Raw genomic sequence first — 20005 nt, forward strand, 5'->3', positions numbered from 1 at the left:
TATTTATCTATAATCTGAATAAGAAATTTGGGATAATGTTGTTGAATGGTCGGGCTTGCGTAGCAGTGTGTTGAGCGTCATCATGACTAGGGTTGGGGTGGTGACAAATTTGTTCTCAGCTTGCCTTCCCTGGGTCTTTGCTCGCTTGGGTTTTAACTTTCAACACCTAGTCCCCGATTTTGAGCGGCTTGATCTTTGCTTTCTTATTATAATAGCGTTTTTCTTGCTATTTTTGGGCGATTATACTTATATAGTCCATATCTCTTCGTTGTCGAGTTCCTGCCTTCTGCCCTCGTCGCTCGTTGTTGCTTGTGCCGCTCTCGTAGGAGTACCTTAGACTGGGCTCTCCGACCTCGACTGATATTACCGCCTCGGTAATATACTAGAGTTTCAACAAAGTATATTGGAACTCCAATATATTGTGCTAGAGTATTTTTTGGATTTTGAACAATGTTTTTATTCAAATTTATCTTTACATGAAAAATGGCTAAATTTCGATTACTTTTGAAACTGTGGCTATTTTGAATAACCACATATAAATCTGGTTATTTTTTAATTTCTCCCTAATTATTTATGTCTAAGATAAAAGTCATGAGTCCAATTGATCCATAGATGAAATGTTGGATCAACCCCTAATTATATGATACTACCATTAGTTTAGGCACAACAAATTTTAGTATAGTACAAGCAGAATAAGAAGAAGAAAAAGAAAGAATAAAAGAATTATGGAGATAGAACGCGATTACACTGTTAAATTTTCCGAAAGAATTCACTTTTTCTTTCTCTCTCTCTCATTTTTTTTTTTTTTTTAAAATCTCATCTCAAAATCTCGATCCATTCACATTCTTCCGTTAGAATATATTGGTGCTTTGGGGTGGACAGGAGGATGGATTTAAATTTGTAAATATGGATCGAAGAAGACAAACATTTACACGCAACACTAATTTTAAATATTCTGAATAATTCAAATCTTTTTTTTTTCTTTTCAATCGAATAATTTGAATCTTAAACAAACGTAAATTAGTTATTTCCTCTTACAACTCGTAAAGCACAATAAACGTATTATGTAAACCTACAACAAAGGAATCTTCAACAAACTAAAATTAAAAATATTTATATTCCAAGTTAAACCATTTTAATCCAAAGTACTATCTCAAACTCATCAAATTTATTGACACAAACACAATAACGCACCAAAACCCAAGATGAAAACAAAGATAAACATGGCATTTAAACTAAATATCAAGTACCGAAATCAAATAAAAGTGGAGTAATATTTTACAAAAGAGAGCTGGTATTCGGCCAAACTCAGCGTGGCCCAACAATGATCATACTGATGAAATACCAGTAAAACCCTTCATTTCTCATTTGGCTTAATGACCATTTTTCCCTCCAAAATATTTCCCTTCAAAATTAGTTAATAAATATTGATTATTCCACAACATTGATCCCATAGATCATTATTCTCTCGTGGGAAGATCAACCAACTTCATGTGTATATCTATACTATTATGTATTTATTTTATTTTTTAAATAAAATTCATACAGATGGGAAGATCAAAAGCCTTCGTATACGTATACCTACACTATTACATTTTAAAAAAAATACAAATTATACGATGGGATGATCAAAAGTGTATTGTCTATACACAATATTATTTTTTATACGGTATAAAACTTATAATAGTCCGTTGATGAGGTGATTGTCAAATAGCCCATTGATGAGGTAGATGTAAAATAGCCGTTTATATAATAGCCGTTGATATAATTTAATTCATTATGGTCATACGTTTCGGCCGATAGCAACCATATAAGTCCATTGACTAATATAGTTAGCGTTGTGATCCTTAGTAATATGAACCGTTTATATAATAGCCGTTTATATTAATTTCATACATATCGGCTTATAGTAACCATATAAGTCCATTCACTAATATGGTTGTAGTCATATAACCTATGCTAATTATATCGTTGTGATTCTTAGTAATATCGACCGTTTATATTAATTTCATACATGTCAGCCTATAGCAACCATATAAGTCCATTCACTAATATGGTTGTAGTTATATAACCAATGCTAATTATATCGTTGTGATTCTTAGTAATATCGACCGTTTATATAATAGCCATTTATATTAATTTCATATATATCAGCCTATAACAACTATATAAGTTCATTGACTAATATGGTTGAAGTCATATAACCTATGGTAATTATATCGTTGTGATTCTTAGTAGTATCGGCCGTTTATATTAATTTCATACATATCGACCTATAACAACCATATAAGTCCATTAACTAATATGGTTGTAGTCATATAACATATGCTAATTATATCGTTGTGATTCTTAGTAATATCTATCGTTATATAATAGCCGTTTATATTAATTTCATACATATCGGCCTATAGCAACTATATAAGCCCATTCACTAATATTGTTGTAGTCATATAACCTATGCTAATTATATCGTTGTGATTCTTAGTAATGTCGACCATTTATATAATAGCCGTTTATATTAATTTCATATATATCGGCCTATAGCCATATAAGTCTATTGACTAATATGGTTGAAGTCATATAACCTATGGTAATTATATCGTTGTGATTCTTAGTAATATCGACTGTTTATATTAATTTCATACATATCGGCATATAGCAACCATATAAGTCCATTCACTAATATGGTTGTAGTCATATAACCTATGCTAATTATATCGTTGTGATTCTTAGTAATATCGACCTTTTATATTAATTTCATGCATAACGGCCCATAGCAACCATATAAGTCCATTCACTAGTATGACCTTATTTATATAATAGTAAATATATAATTCGACATATTTTTATTGGTTAATCTATATTATAATAATCTTCACAAAAAATCTTAATTATAATAAAAGGAAAATCATGATTAAATTTTAGAACTAAAATGTATTCTAACTTCTTTATTATGAGGGAAAACAAGATGATATTTTTGGACTAAAATGTCAAATACAATTTTCGGAGGGAAGCAAAGGGAAAAGTAAAAATATGATTGGAGGGAAATAGAAAGTTTTGAATCTTTATATATATCTCTTAAACACAAGAACAACATTTCCAACTCTTTAAACAAAATAGATGCTCTAAATATGAATACTAGCGGATGGATTGAAGATGAATTCTATCCATAGTTTCGGATGAACATGCCCAGATCGTACATCAAGCGTGATTATCTGGTAATTTTTTTAAATATTTTCATGATTTGATAACTGTTGATTATCCCAACTAGCAATGTACCCTGAACCCTATCTTTACATTATGTTCTTGCAGTTTCTTCTAAAGAGTATCTGTGGCTATCTTTCTCCTATTTCGATTAATCGATATAATGGGAAGGAGTGGGTTATGACTCTCACAAGTGGTGTTCATAGAAGATTCGTTAATGGGTGAAAACAATTTGTTGTCGACAATAATATGAAGAAAGGGAGTGTTCTTCTCTTTGAACTAGTTCGGGCTACATCAGGGGCTGTGATCTTCTCTGTTGAAGTGATAGGATAAACTAATGCTTAGCTTGATAATTTCTTCTCTTTAGTTATATGTACTGACTTCAAATGGATCAAAGTAATGGATTAATATGATTGTTCCTTATAATATTGTTTGTGTTTTTCCCATTTATTTTTGTTATATTTATTTATTTTAAGAGACTATTGGTTTAAAAATAGCCAATTAAAATTGAGAAATCATTTAACAATATATTTAGTGCAGAAGTCCCCATATTATTTTTTTATCATTTTACAACCAAGAACAAGACTAGGAAGATCATTTTAAAAAAATAAAAATAAAAATCGACATTAATTTGCTCATAGAGAAGTGAAAAAATCAACACGGAAAATCAAAAATTGTATTTACTAATACAAAATTTTGGAGACTGATCCGTTATTAATTAGAATTCAACCACCAAGTTGAAGGTTAAGACTATGAGATAAAACTTATGAAGTTCACTGCCACTATATGGCAAAAGTTTAAAAAAAATAAAAATAAAAATAAAAAATCCAAAATATGTAAAGTGCACTGCCACTATATGGCAGAAGTTAAAAAAAAAATCCAAAATCTGTATAGACGGATGGATAAAGACAAGCTTCTATAATTAATTATAATCATGAAGGAGAGTAATGGTTGCATTGAGGAGTGTAATGGTACATAAAGAAGTGAAATTGACTACTGGGAAGTGTAATGGTTGCATGAAGGAGTGGAAGGGGCTACTGGAAAGTGTAATAGATGCATGGAGGAGTGGAAGGAGCTGCTAGGATGTGTAATGTCCGCATGGAGGAGCGGATATGACTACTAGGAAGTGTAATAGTTGCATAGGCTCTCTACAAAGAGAATTTAAGTCCTATTGGGAAGTGGACTAGCTTGTAAGCTTAGCTAAACACCCTCTTAGTCACCAAGCTTTTTCACCGCTAAAGCCTAAAATATAACTAATTTTAGACAAGTAATATTTTTCACTAGTTGCCTACAATATTAGAGATGAAACTAGTTTGCCATATTGTGACCAATGTTACTAAATAACTAGCGACAATCCATTTTTTTTTGGTGGAAAACCTGAGTAGATAAAACTATCGCTACGAATTTTTTGTTCCTTCACTAAATATATGTGCGTGTGCATTTAAGTACGACTCTAATTTTTATTCCAAAAAGACAATAATTAGTGATGGACTTTTTATGGTACCTACTAATTTCATAGGTAAAATATAGATGATACACCGATCGTCACTAATTTGTTTATGTTATTAGTGACAAAAACTAAGGTTGCAAAAAATATAAAACTTTTAATGACGAGACTATTTCGTAGCGAAAATATAACTAATTTTAAGACGAACAATTATTTGTCACCAATTGTCTACAACATTAGTGACGAAACTAATTTGTCACCAATAATACTAATTTTGTGGATAATATTAATCAATATTTGGCGCCAATTTTTTTTTTTTTTTTTGTGAAAAACTTTAGTAGACAAAAATTTTGCTACGAAATTTATATTTTGTCACTAAAAGTATGTGCCTAATGTATTTAAGTACGAAATATAATTTTTATCACAGAAAATGGATAATTAGTGACAAATTTTCTATTGTAGCTAATATTTTCGTGGTTAAAAATCACATTTGTTGTAGTGACTTCTTAGTTGAAGCATTATATATTTAAGTGTTAGGGTTAGAAAGTAATACGATATTATTTTAGTGATACAGTAATATAGAAACTATAATACAGTAGTTTAATCGTATTTTTTTAGTATACTATGCATATATTTTAGTTTATTTCGTTTAATTGGTATAGTATATGTATATGAGTATAAATTGCTTTATGAAAAATAGTGTAGCATGCATGTGTAAATGTGAAAGAAGCATGGGGAATGTAAAACAATTAAACTAATGAGAAAGAACTGGAGGGAAAAAATTAAATTAAAAATAAAAATTTGCTAAAGGGTATACCTGGAAAACGATAATACTTAAATATCTATTATGTCCTAAAAAAAACCGTGTGAAATTACCATAATACCCCCATTCTGAATATTTGGGCCATTCTTAGTTTGTCCAAATATATTTTCCGTTTACAAAATGGTGATAGGAATGAACATGGCATTTTACCTAAATTTGAGGCCAAGAAATCAAAAAGTAAAAAAATTCCGATAGTACAAGTTACAAGAAGTCAAAAAGTATTGTTTCTATTGGGGGTGTTCCCAATTCTCCACGTTATTTCGTATGTGCGTGCAATTTGGTGTGTGCCTATGTGTGGTGGGGCACTGCCGATAAAGAGGTCTGATAGCGTGAAGGTAGTTACACTGCTACATTACGTTTAGGACTTCGACTTTATTTTTTTCCCCTTCGAAACGTTTAGACTTCGATTAGAACAGAAATTTTGGGCCTCAAAATTTAATGGATATTTCAACATGGGAAGAGAGAGACAGAAAATTAACACGAAAGGAATTAAAATTCTCATACGGGTAGAAATCCTTGAGACTTATTGAAGGGCTCCAAGAAAGCTCGAAGTTTGCAATTTTTTTATTCAAAGATTATGGAATTAAATTTTGTGTTTGTTAGAGGCCCAAGAAGTCATATCACCCCAGAGGCGTACCCAGAATTTGAGCATGACATGACATTATTACCCTATCCATACCAATTACTAGTGATAAAGTTCGCGTGTAACTCTATTAAAAAAATGAGTATAATAATGTATTAGCAAATACGAACTTTAAGTTTACTTTTTGGCTCTAAAACTCTTTGCAGAAAGCAAAAGTTCGATACCAAATTATTTTGCTTTGTTAATATTTTCAAACGAAAAAATTAGGGATCTTTACCCAAAATAGTCGGTCATATTCATTATTTACTTTTTCTAATTATATATATAGATTATACATTAGTTACACACAATTATACATCATATAATACATAAATTATAATTTATTTATTATATGTTCACCGACTATTTCTAGTTTAAATAGGTAGGTTTCAAAAAACTACTCAAATAAAATTAAAATTTTCTCAAATAAATTTATTGTTTCAGCTGACTGAGTTTGAGACTCTTCTTCAGCCGAAACAAACTCAGACTCAGTACTGAGTTTGAGACTCTTCTTTATGTCGCCGATTTGGGCTGTCAAAGTCGAGCTAAAGCAGACACAAATTAAGATTAAAACAATCGTTTGAAAAAGTATTTTTATTTTTTAGCAGAAGGGGTGATTGGAGGGGTTTTACTTTTGTTTGAAAAAGAGAGGTGAGAGGCAGAAGGGTTACTTTTGTTTTGAGTTTGAAAAAGGTTAAAACTTTAGGTTGACTGTTGTATACAAGTATTAAGAATTCAAACTAAATAAAATAAAAACAGTAGACATCTAAGGCCAAAGGAAACAATTGTTGATTTAAAAAAAACCTAAAATAAAATAGGAGTGTAAGAGAATGCATTTCGAACTTGGGTCCGCCAAGAACTGAAGCACTCAACTAGGCTGCAAAAACCACCTTTTCTATCTTGCTTTTGTTGTTGAGGGTGCCATAAAAATTACTTAAGGGGTCCCCAGTATATATACAAACATATATAAAATATATTTACATTATTTTTTTCGAGGTTAACGGGTTTCGATGACCCCTAGCTCCAAGGTAGGTCCGCCTCTGTTAATCACCCTTCCTCGAAGGTAGATATTGATCTACATGCTCTTTAGATATATTATTTTATTTTATTTTATAGTAATAATTCACATTTATTATTAAAAAAAATATAATTAAAAGTTGTGGTTGGATAGATAATATTTCTTCACCCTTAATCATATGTATCCGGTTAGAGCTTTAGCAACGTAAAAAATCCTGGTTGAAAGCGCTTTCCCTTTTAATAAAACCTTACGCGACATAAATTCAGTTCAGTTGAGATCCCAATGAGTGTATGAATTACCATATTAAAAATAAAATTAGAAGTTGGTGTTGTTTATAATTTGTTTTTTGCTTAGTTTCTAAAATATATTATTTTTAAAATATTTCAGAAAGTATTCCGAGTTTTTCTTATCTCAAAATCTGAATTTATGTTGATTTTTAGACTCAAAGACTGAAAATAATAATATTTAATTTTCAAAACCAACTAGTCTAAACTATATTTTACCTGAGGCGGATCTAAAATTTTACTAAATAAGTATATATAATAAAAATCCAACAGGAGAAACAAAGAGTAATATAATAAACGTGACAACACATCAGAACAATATGTGTGTAGCACAGTTGGGCAGGTGCTTCAATATCTTGTTAGATGTCACTAGTTCGAATCTCGTCAGCTTCGTTACTTTTGTTTAAAATTCTTTGAGCCTCATTTTTGTTTTAGATTCTTTGTGCCTCATGTAGAAATTAAAAAAAAAAGTTGAGGATTGAACCATTGAGTTCTTAACTCTTAAGCATTAAAATTAAGCTAAACCAATAGACCACGAGTAACATTTGCTAGCTTTATGCAGCAATAAATTATTTGACTTGTATTATAAGTTTTTAGATTATTTTTTCCCGTTCTTCTTTATCATCATTAAAATTGATTAAGAATAATTTGCATAATCGAATTGAATGAATGCTAGAGTTTTTGTGTGATTATTTGTTGTTCTGTATATATATTACACTAGTATTAGGGTACGCACTTTGCGCGTGTACCCTATATTAATGAATATATAATTTTTTTAAATACGAAAAATATTAAATAATGTGAGTTATTGAATAAAATAAAATAAAAAGTATAAGTTCTTAAATATGATGAACATTGATCATTTTTAGCCCGTTAGCTCGATAAATAAATAATAATATAAAATCTTTAAAAAATACTATAATATTAGAGTTAATACTTTATAAAAAATAACGTAAATATAGGAAGCTGTCATTTATTAGAATTGTTATAAAAAGAAAAACAAAAAAAAGACTTCGTATGTAGGTTATCATACAAAAATTTTAATCGAATGGTCTGTAGACAATAAATTGCGTCGAGAAAATAAAATCAAGACCGAAAAAATATCGCAACAATCGTAGTATTTAATTTCGAATATTTGGGTGTACAATCTCTATGAATCCTTTGATTCTTCTTTTCAATGGTAAATAAATTCAAGGGCATTTGAACTTGATATTGAATCTATGTTTGTTGCCACGAACGATGATCTTGTTCTTGAGCTTGAGCTTGATTGCTTGGACTTGAACTTGATTTGTTCTTCGTTCTTGAGCTTGAACTTGATTTGTTCTTCGTTCTTGAGCTTGAACTTGATTTGTTCTTCGTTCTTGAGCTTGAACTTGATTTGTTCTTCGTTCTTGAACTTGATTTCTTGAAATTGAACTTGAAGCTTGAAACTTGTGGAGGAATTTGCAGCGTTTGATCCACGAGCTCTTTCTTGCTTCTTGTTATAACTTCTGGTCTCTTTTCTGAGTTATGAAGAGCCCTATTTATAGTTGTGGAAGGAAGGAGTCATGAAAAGAACAAACTCTTTCCGACCAATCAAATTGAAGTGTGACATGACCACATTTGATTGGCCAGAACATGTCACTTGCACACGTGGCGCGATTTCATTGGCCTTTTAGTGTGACTTGGCATGCCTTGTCATTTTGACACGTGGCATGATCCTATTGGCTCTTTTGTTTGACTTGGCGTGCCACATCATTTCACGCGTGACACCAAACTGGGCCTCTAGGAAGATGATATCTTGGGCTTAATGAAGTGGGTTCATCACTTTAGCCCAATTAAATGGGCTAGCCCAATGGATTAAGACTCATTTATTTAATCCATATATATTGGACCTATATAATTAATTCATTTATATATTAGCCCATAATATTTATTTGGACCAATGTATCTTGAATTTAAAATATAGTCCAAATTATTTTATGAATTTAATTTAAGTAAAATTTATATGCCTACAAATGCCCCCTACTTCAAGACTTGATGGGGTATTGAACCTTTGATGACTAGGCTTGAAGTATTAACTTGATGCTTTTTGAGATTACCAGTAATCTATGCAATGTGTTCCACGAAAATAGAGAACTATCAACAACTTAATGCAACATCAGTTTCAAGTGTAAGGCATGAAATAACTCCATATTTATTAAAATACTTGGTACTACGTCACTGTTAAACTTTGGTACTTGGAATTGTATTTTCTTTAACTAGAACATGTTGTCTCCACCTATAATAATTAAACAGAAGCTTAGATATTGCATCTTACTTTATCCACGTGATCCCCTTGTATACACTTTATTTCAATTGAAATTTCCACTGTACTTTATCTCCAATTATAATTGGATTACACAACAATAATATCGGCTTTGGACATAGAGAAACATGTTTCACCACCACTGGCTAACTTAATTCAATTAGGAGACAAATTATAGTGATCATCCTACATCGGAAATTTGTCCTCGACAACTGCCTTTGGAGATCTATATAAGCCTATATACTCTCATTCCATAAGCACCAATTTCAGTATTAATTTCAGCATTTGCTAATTATTTTGAGTCTACTTTTGACGACTTGGAAGCATTGACGCGAAGGTAATTTCTTCTTCTTTTCTTGTGCTTTTCTTGTTTTGTTGTCCTTTTTTTCCTTTTTTTTTGTAGGTCAAACGAGAAGGATTTGTTCTTGTCGTTTTGTTCTTGTTCAACAAGATGATCCACACATAAAGAAGACAATCTTGGGGTGTGAGGGGATGGGTACTCATCCCTGCCCAAATATCAGAGGGATTACTTTCATGGCCCGACTACCGGAGAAATTACTCTCAAAATGGCCCGATTCTTGGAGAGATTACTCTCAATGTGACCCAATTATTGGAGAGATTACTCTCAAAATGGCCTGATTCTTGGAGAGATTACTCTCAAAATGGCCCGATTCTTGGAGAGATTACTCTCAATGTGGCCCAATTCTTGGAGAGATTACTCTCAAAGTGGCCCGACTACCAGAGAGATTACTCTCAAAATGGCCGAATTCTTGGAGAGATTACTCTCAAAATGGCCCGATTCTTGGAGAGATTACTCTCAATGTGGCCCAATTCTTGGACATATTACTCTCAAAGTGGCCCAACTACGGCGAGGCCAACTTAACGCGCAAAGGGACTTATATGTCCACCTTAAGATTGGAAAGTTATAAAGCTTCAACTCGAAGACGAAATCTACTTGAACACTTGGAAAACTTTGAAGATTTGGCGTACTTTACAGACTTCAACTCGAAGATTCGGAGGGCTTGAACAATTTAACTTTAAGACCGACGAATTTGAAGACTAAAACTTGAAGACCGACGAACTTGAAGACTTCAACTTTGAGACTTGGAAGGCCTAAATATTTCAACTTGAAAATCAACAAATTTGAAGACTTCAACTTGAAGACCGACGGACTTGAAGACTTCAACTTTGAGACTTGGAGGGCCTATATATTTCAACTTGAAGATCAATGGATTTGAAGACTTCAACTTTGTTGATTTCAAGAAAACTAGACTTAAGTCTCACTGAATTTGAAACGTTGTGCCAAGCAATCCTTTACTTAGACTTGTGTTTCCTTTTGCTGTCTCTCTTCTCTTCCCTTTTTTTTAAGGTAGAGGGCGGACTTGGAGACCAACAAACTTGAAGGTTTGGCGAACTTGAAGACATAGAGAATCCCTGGACTTTAATGCAAATACTTGACATCCTCCTAAAATCGGCCCATCGAAGATATCAATTTGCCATGGAGGGGCGCCCCCTTTAAATCAAATGAGGTCAAAGTTCAGTAGGAGGATGACATTTCAGCTTGATCTTACATTCCTTCATACTTCATTCGAACAACAATTGGGGCAATATGTATCTTTTGAACTTATGCTACTGAACTTAGAATGAAATTCTAAGTTGCCTACGTACCTCGGTGAAGAGGATCAAGTTATATCGTAGTTCAGACGGAGTAGTTTTTTTTACGTCCTAACTTTTGCCTAGGCCGCCTCTTTCGAGATTTTCAACCTAGCGGACTTTTTTTTGGGGTCGTACACAGTTTATACTCTTGCGGGCCAGGAGTGTGGCAACATGCAGTTTAGGTTCGTGCATCAAGGAGCGTCATGACTTGCAGTTTAGGCTCGTACGTCGAGGAGCATTATGACTTGCAACTTTATGGATAATACTTCTTCAAAAACTTGTCGTTGATAGGGCTGATTCTCATACCATCTGCATCAACCAGCTTGTAAGCCCCACTTGAATAATCTTCTTGTCGACATATGGCCCATCCTATTTTAAAGTGAACTTCCCTACATGTTTATGGGAAGTAATTATGGGTTTTTGTACTGCAAGGACTTGATCTCCTACTTGAAAGGATCTCAGACGAACTCTTTTATTGAAGGCGTGAGACAATCGAGCTTGATAACATTCAAGACTATGTTGAGCTTCCAATCTCTTTTCATCAAGAGGTTCCAACTCTGCTAATCGAAGCGGAGCATTTTCTTCATCAGTGATCCCTTCTTGAATAGCCACTCGTAACAAAGGTATTTGACGCTCAAGTGGCAAGACGACTTCGACTCCATAAATGAGTGAATAAGGAGTCGCCTGTGTTGGCGTGCGATAAGTCGTTCTATACGCCCATAGAGCTTCTTCCATACGGTCATTCCAATCTCGTTTGGATTTGGAGACAACTTTCTTTAACAAGTTGCATAGAGTCTTGTTGAATGCCTCAGCTAGACCATTGGCGGCAATATTGTACATCGAAGAGTTACGTTGCTTGAAGCCAAAGAGATCACAAATCCTGTTCATCAACTTATTATCGAATGGCTTTCCATTATCCGTTATTATGTAACGAGGAATGCCAAAACGATAAATAATGTTTACTCGGATGAAACTTGCAACATTTTCCTTTTTTACTTCCTTATGAGCAACACCTTCAGCCCATTTTGAGAAGTAGTTAATTGCAGCCAAGATGCATAGGTGCCCACCAGAGGACTTTGGCAGTGGTCCAACAACATCCAATCCCCAGGCGTCAAATGGCCAAGATGCAACAGTCGGGTGCAATATTTTAGGAGGTTGATGAATAAAATTCGCATGGAATTGACAAGCCTTGCATCTTCGAGCGTAGTCCAAGCAATCTTTTACCATCGTTGGCCAATAATATCCCATCCTTTTTATATGGAAGTGGAGCTTTGGTCTGGACTGGTGTGACCCACATACCCCAGAATGTACCTCTTGCAAAGCTTGGAGAGCTTCTTCTTCTCCTAGGCATCGCAATAGTACTCTCTCGAACGACCTTCTGTATAGAGTATCCTTATAGTAAAGGAAGCGAGGTACACGACGACGGATTTCAGTCCTTCTCCTCATATTTTCTGGAAGTATCCCATAACATAAGTAGTCGATAATGGGTTGTCGCCATTCTTCTTTCTCAACTTCAGAAACAACAACAAGATGCTTGAGTTCGTTTTTTTCACCTTCGACCTCATTTGGCGGCGATACTACCCATTTTTGGCAGACGATAACTTACGCTTGGTCAGGCAGGGCTAATGATGAAGCTAGAGCAGCTAAAACATCAGCCTTCTTATTTTCTTTCCTTGGTATATACTGAATAGTCACATCACTGAGCCACCCCATCAACTTTTTTGCGTAATCATGATATGGGCGTAGTTCAGGCTTCTTGACCTCGTAACTACCCAAAAGCTAATTAACCACTAACTGGGAGTCACCAAAGACTTGCAATTGCAATTGCTTCATATCAACGACCATTTCAAGCCCAAGTATTAATGCTTGATATTCAGCAACATTGTTGGAACAGAGTTGTGTCAAGGTGAAGGAGTAGGGCAAGACTTCACCTTGAGGAGTGACAAATACTACGCCAGCCCCGGCTCCCCCACGATGCGTAGCACCATCAAAGTACATCTTCCATGGAGGTTGAACTTCAACGACCATTGCGTCCTCATCAAGTAGTTCATCAGTTAGCTCCCAGTTATCGGGTATCGGATGATCTGCCAAGAAGTCTGCCAATGCTTGTCCCTTTACAACCTTTTGAGGGATGTACAGAATCTCGAATTGTTGAAATTGGAGGTACCATCTCTCTAGTAGATCACTAAGAACAGGTTTTGACATCACGAACTTGATGGGATTTACTTTAGAAACAAGACGGACAACATGAGCTTGAAAGTAGTGCTTTGAATTGAGAAGACTAGCGCCAAACACAACTTTTCAATTGGCGAATAGTTCAACTCGTTAGGTGTCATCATCCTGCTCAAGTAGTAAAGAGAGTTTTCTTTCCCCTCACTATTTTCTTGGGCCAACAGTGCTCCAACAAACCTTTCCTGTGCCGCAATGTATAATATCAATGGCTTTCCTGGTATAGGAGCTGTTAAAACTAGAGGCTTCATCAAGTAAGTTTTGATACTTTCGAAGACATTGCTACAAGTTTGATCCCACTTGAAAGGAACAACTTTCTTCATGAGGTGACTAAATGATTGGCACCTCCCAGCCAGGTTTGATATGAATCTTCTAAGGTATGCTAGCTTTCCTTGCAGACTTTTCAATTCATGGATATCTCGAGGCTCAGGCATTTTCAAAATGGCATCCACTTTGGCTTGATCAATTTCGATCCCTCGATGGCGGACAATAAAACCAAGGAACTTTCCAGAAGTAACTCCAAAGGCACATTTCAACGGATTCATCCTAAGTTGGTAACTCCGGAGCAATTCAAATACCATTTTCAAGTCTTTCATGTGGTCGCCCTTCTCGCTTGATTTCACCACCAAGTCATCAACATAGCATTCAACATTCTTATGGAGAAGATCGTCGAAAATATTCTGCATAGCCCTTTAGTAAGTAGCACCAGCATTCTTCAAGCCAAAAGGCATTACCTTGTAGCAATAAATACCCTTGGGGGTGCTAAACGCAGTAAGCTCTTCATCTTTTAGTGCCATGCGAATTTGGTTATAGCCCTACAAACCGTCCATGAAAGACATTGCCTCGTAACCAGTAGTAGCATCGATCATCAGCTCTGGAATAGGAAGCGGGAATTCATCTTTGGGACATGCATTATTGAGGTCCCTGAAGTCAACGTATACCCGAATCTGGCCATTCTTTTTCCTTACAGGGACAATAAATGAAACCCATGTTGGGTATTTAACTTCCCGAATAAATCCATCTTCAATGAGTTTGTTAACTTCAGTTTCAATCAGGGGAACCAAGTCCGACCTAAAATGCCTTTGAGCTTGTTTAACAGGGCGAGCACCATTTCTGACTGCAAGGTGATGGACTGCTACTTTCGGGTCCAAGCCAGGCATCTCTTTGTAACTCCAAGCAAAGACATCCCTGAATTCTTTGAGTAACTCAATATAAGTGCTCTCTTCATCAGCTTCTAGTAAAACACTTAGGTAGGTGGGTCTTGGTTCCTCATCCGGTGCCAAGGTTAACTTCTTTTAAGGCATCAACTGTCGTCTTCACTCCTTCTTCAAGTTCAGGTGGAGCATCTTTCGCATCTTCATCTTCTTGAGGGTCCCCATCATTGAAGGATATGTGATAACATGGCGAAACATCCTCCAATTCCGCATTATCTTCCATCGAAGACGAAACACCATTCTCGCTTTGTACAGTGACATGATACGAAGAACCTACACTTTCTTCATCTTCGTCACGTTCCTTAGTGTAGACCACATTATATGGCTTTACCTTCAGTACTTCTTTAAATGAAACCATCGGTTTTGTTTGTTGCCTCATTTTGGAAGGAACCAAACTTTGGAAATCCTTAGAGATCTCCTGAATGTTGGGTGAAGCGGGTGTTCTTGTATTTCGATGATTTCTATGGAACTTATTCCCCTTATTTAATGGACCTAATCTCTCAAATACAGAAGTTCTCACAGTTGATTTTTCATGCTGATCAAAGACAGAAGGCCTGTTATAAGCGACAAATTCGTTTTCTATACTAATATAATTGCTACTCGCCCTTCTTATTGAGATGCGCACTGGTGACGGTTGCTTGTATCCTAAACCTTCACGTGGTTGCCTCATTGCAGCTTCTGATGGGAGCTTCCCTAACTTTGACGGCTCATTGGGATTGTATCCAGCTTTTGCAAATAGTTTGTAAGCATTAGGATCAAACCTTCATCTGTTCGCTTTGTAGGGAGTGCCACATTCTGCAAACGATTTTGGGCTACAAACCCTGCAAGCGGCTTTAAGGACAACTTTACTGCCTCAATTCGTTTTACCGGAAGAGTTAACTCCCTTAGCGTCTTGGTTTGGATATTATGTGATCCGCTCTCGTCTTTCTTCCTTTTAGGGACATATTGGAGCGCGAGACTTACTTTCTTTCCATAAGACGCAATACCCTCTTTATGAGATTTATTCACGTTGGCGGGTACTTCCTCAGTAACAGTTTTGGCTTTACCAATAGTCACATCAGCTCTTTTAGTTATGGGTTCGTCATTCTTGCTTTTCGTACCATCATCAACTTTCAGCTCCTTCACAATGCGGTTCTTCAAGTAGAACTTTGCATCAACAAAGTGTGACTCAGCCTCGGTGAATGGGTCATCATCAGCAACTACCGTCTTCTCGACTTTACCCTCGTAGTATTTTAAACATTGATGGTAGGTAGATGGAACTACTTTATTCTCATGTATCCAAGGCCTCCCAGGCAAAATATTGTATGAAATCTTCGCGTCGATCATATGTAGCCATGCACTTGATTGCATATCTTCAATAGTGATTCCTAGCCTGATCGCGCCTATGGCTCTTTGCCCCCCTTGGTTGAATCCTTGGATCATCACACGACTTTCTGAGAGTTCGTTCATGGGAATACCAAGTTCCTTCACAGTGTGGATTGGCAAAATGTTCACTGAGGATCCTCCATCAACCAAAATCCGATTTACCCTTTCATCGCGCATATTGCCAACCGTGTACAATGGGCAGTTATGAGGAGTGTCACCTAGCAAAAGATCGTCATTTGTGAACGTGACCTTTTCCTCACAAGCATTAACTTCTTGAGGAGTGGACTCGATGGGATTTTCTGAAGATGGTGACAACGGTAGATCATCACTCTTTTCTTCCCCTTTGCCAGCATGGCAACAAGAGGCATCAATGCCCCCGTGGGAAAATCTTCATGCGGAACCAACTAGAGACTTGGTTTGTGCTTTCTTTCTCATCTTCAAGCACGGTCTTCTTTTCGCGAGCCAAATCCATGACTTTATCCTTGAAAACAAAGCACTTCTCCAGAGGGTGGCTTACAAGTCGGTGATATTTGTAGTAGTTCAGGTTATTTGTTTTCCTAGCTTCATTTGTTCGCTTCATCTCCGGAAGCTCAATGAGATTTAACTCGAGGAGTTCTTCAAAAATGGTTGGCACATCAGAATCCAGGAATGGGTACTCTTTTTCCTGCATTTCTTTTAGAGTCAACTTTCCACTTGGCTTGTCTTGAAAAAAAGTGGATTTTACACTCTGCTTCTTGCTCACCTTCATCGTGAACTTCATAGGTGACGTATTGACATTCATAGCTTCTTTGCTTTCAGACTTGGGTATGAACTTGCCCCGCTTCCTGACTTCTTGCTTGTCATTCACTTTGCGAGGTTCATAGATGGGTAGCCTTTCATTTCCAGCGGAGGCCATGCTCAATTCCATGTCATGGGCACGAGTTGCAAGTTCTTCAAATGTGCTAGGCTTGATACCTTGCAAGATGTAGCGCAATCCCCAATGCATGCCTTGGATGCACATCTCTATGCCTGAAGCTTCACTAAGCCTGTCTTTGCAGTTGAGGCTTGCATTCCTCCATTGATAAAGTCGATAATTGGTTCCCCATTTCGTTGACGAGTATTTGTAAGCTCTATCATACTCACAGTGCGTCTTGTGTTATAAAAGCGATTGAGGAACTCTTGCTCTAGTTGATCCCAACTGTCGATAGATCTAGCCTCGAGGTTCGTGTACCAGTCAAAAGCATTTCCTTTTAGCGAGAGGACAAACTGCTTGATGAGGTAATCTCCATAAGTCCCAACATTGTTCCACGTCTCCACGAAGTGCGCAATATGTTGCTTTGGGTTACCTTTACCATCAAATTGTTGAAACTTTGGAGGTTGATAGCCAGCATGCATCTTCAACATATCGACCCTTGCAGTGTACAGCTTTGCATATGTAAGGGAGGATTTGACAGCAGCTTCATATTTGTTCTTAATGGTTCCTTCGATGAACTCCTTTAGTTGATCAATTGGAATCATCCCTTCAGATGAGACAGGGATAGCCTTAGTGGATGTTGATTGTCTTGGGGAAGAGTCACTCTCTTGAACTTCTGGGAGCTTGCCGTGTGCATGGGTAGATTCTTCTTCCATCAAGATTCCCACCCTTTCTGTTAGCTTGTTAATTCTAGCCTCTTGATTTTGCATGCATTTGGTCAAGCCAGCGATTTCTTCCATCAAGTTTGCCAACTGCTCCTCCATAGATGAAGTGTTTGTCACCATAGCTTGCATGATTGTCGTGGATGACGGAGAGTAGCATGGATTTTCACACAGATTAATCCTTGACTGGCTCACGCTATGTGGTGTAAGTGGGGAGGATCCATCGCTTGAAGCATCATCATATTCCTTTACAGCAGAGTGCTTGGAGCCGAAGAGGTCAAGTAGAGCAAGAGTTTTTTTGATCTTTTCAGCAACATCGCTTCCTCCTTCAGATGCATTTGTGGAAGATCTTGCTCCTTTTGAGGATGAAGATCCGAAAACAGGGGTTGATGCGGACGATACTTGGGGTGCTTGTTGTCCTAAAGAGCTTGCTTTGCTCCTCGTAACTGGTCCGAAGCTCCCAAAGGTAACATCGAGGATGCTTTCCACATCAGCATAGAACCTGGAGTTAGCAACCTTGGTGAATCCTGATCTGGAGTTGATTTTCGTCGAAGCCATTTAAATGTTCTTGAACTTTGGTGATTGAAAAGTTGAGATGAGAGTAGAGATTGACCCACTGGGCGTGCCAGAATTTTTAGACAATAAATTGCGTCGAGAAAATAAAATCAAGACCGAAAAATATCGCAACAATCGTAGTATTTAATTTCGAATATTTAAGTGTACAATCTCTATGAATCCTCTGATTCTTCTTTTCAATGGTAAATAAATTCAAGGGCATTTGAACTTGATCTTGAATCTATGTTTGTTGCCACGAACGATGATCTTGTTCTTGAGCTTGAGCTTGATTGCTTGCACTTGAACTTGATTTGGTCTTCGTTCTTGAGCTTGAACTTGATTTGATCTTCGTTCTTGAGCTTGAACTTGATTTGTTCTTCGTTCTTGAGCTTGAACTTGATTTGTTCTTCGTTCTTGAGCTTGAACTTGATTTGTTTTTCGTTCTTGAACTTGAACTTGAAGCTTAAAACTTGTGGAGGAATTTGCAGCGTTTGATCCACGAGCTCTTTCTTGTTTCTTGTTATAACTTCTAGCCTCTTTTCTGAGTTATGAAAAGCCCTATTTATAGTTGTGGAAGAAAGGAGTCATGATAAGAACAAACTCTTTCCGACCAATCAAATTGAAGTGTGACATGACCGCATTTGATTGGCCAGAACATGTCACTTGCACACGTGGCGCGATTTCATTTGTCTTTTAGTGTGACTTGGCATGCCTTGTCATTTTGACACGTGGCATGATCCTATTGGCTCTTTTGTTTGACTTAGCGTGCCACATCATTTCACGCGTGACACCAAACTGGGCCTCTAGGAAGATGATATCTTGGGCTTAATGAAGTGGGTTCATCACTTTAGCCCAATTAAATGGGCTAGCCCAATGGATTAAGACTCATTTATTTAATCCATATATATTGGACCTATATAATTAATTCATTTATATATTAGCCCATAATATTTATTTGGACCAATGTATCTTGAATTTAAAATATAGTCCAAATTATTTTATGGATTTAATTTAAGTAAAATTTATATGCCTACATGGTCATATAAAATAAAGGTCACAAAAATAAGGTAGAAAACCAATATTTATTGTTATTTTATTATAATCATTCAAATTTTAATTGATAAAGTTATTTTTGAGACCCTTGAATTATAGTAAAAGAGAAACGATAGCCGAAACAATGGTAATATCACAATGGAAGTTTAGCTTTGCTTTGAATGGCAAATACTCACGTTAGTTTTGATTTAATAAATATATTACACGTCATATAATTCAATATATTAAGATTTTTACATAGTTCAAATAAAAAAAATATAATAAGTAAAATTTCAGCTAATTTTAACGTCTTAAAAGTTAGAAAAATAATTAAATGATTCTTTTGAGTGTAAAATTAATTTTCTTGATTTCTTTTTATATTTCTTATATTTGTCGAAGGATATCTAACAATGGAAATGTAGCTTTTCTTTGGATGGAAAATCACTCACGTTAGGTTTGATAATTAATGTGTTACACATATTGCCAAATATTATGACTTTTTACATATATACTTCAAAAAAGAATTAAGGAAAGATATAATAAGAAAAATCTTAGGTGATTTTAAAGTCCTAAAAAAATTAGGAGAAATAATAAAATGATTAATTTGTCTAGTATGAAATCAAGTTTTAGAGGGTAAAAAAGGTGAACGACATTT

This window comes from Nicotiana tabacum, chromosome 8, assembly GCF_000715075.1.
Source record: "Nicotiana tabacum cultivar K326 chromosome 8, ASM71507v2, whole genome shotgun sequence".
Taxonomy (NCBI): domain Eukaryota; kingdom Viridiplantae; phylum Streptophyta; class Magnoliopsida; order Solanales; family Solanaceae; genus Nicotiana; species Nicotiana tabacum.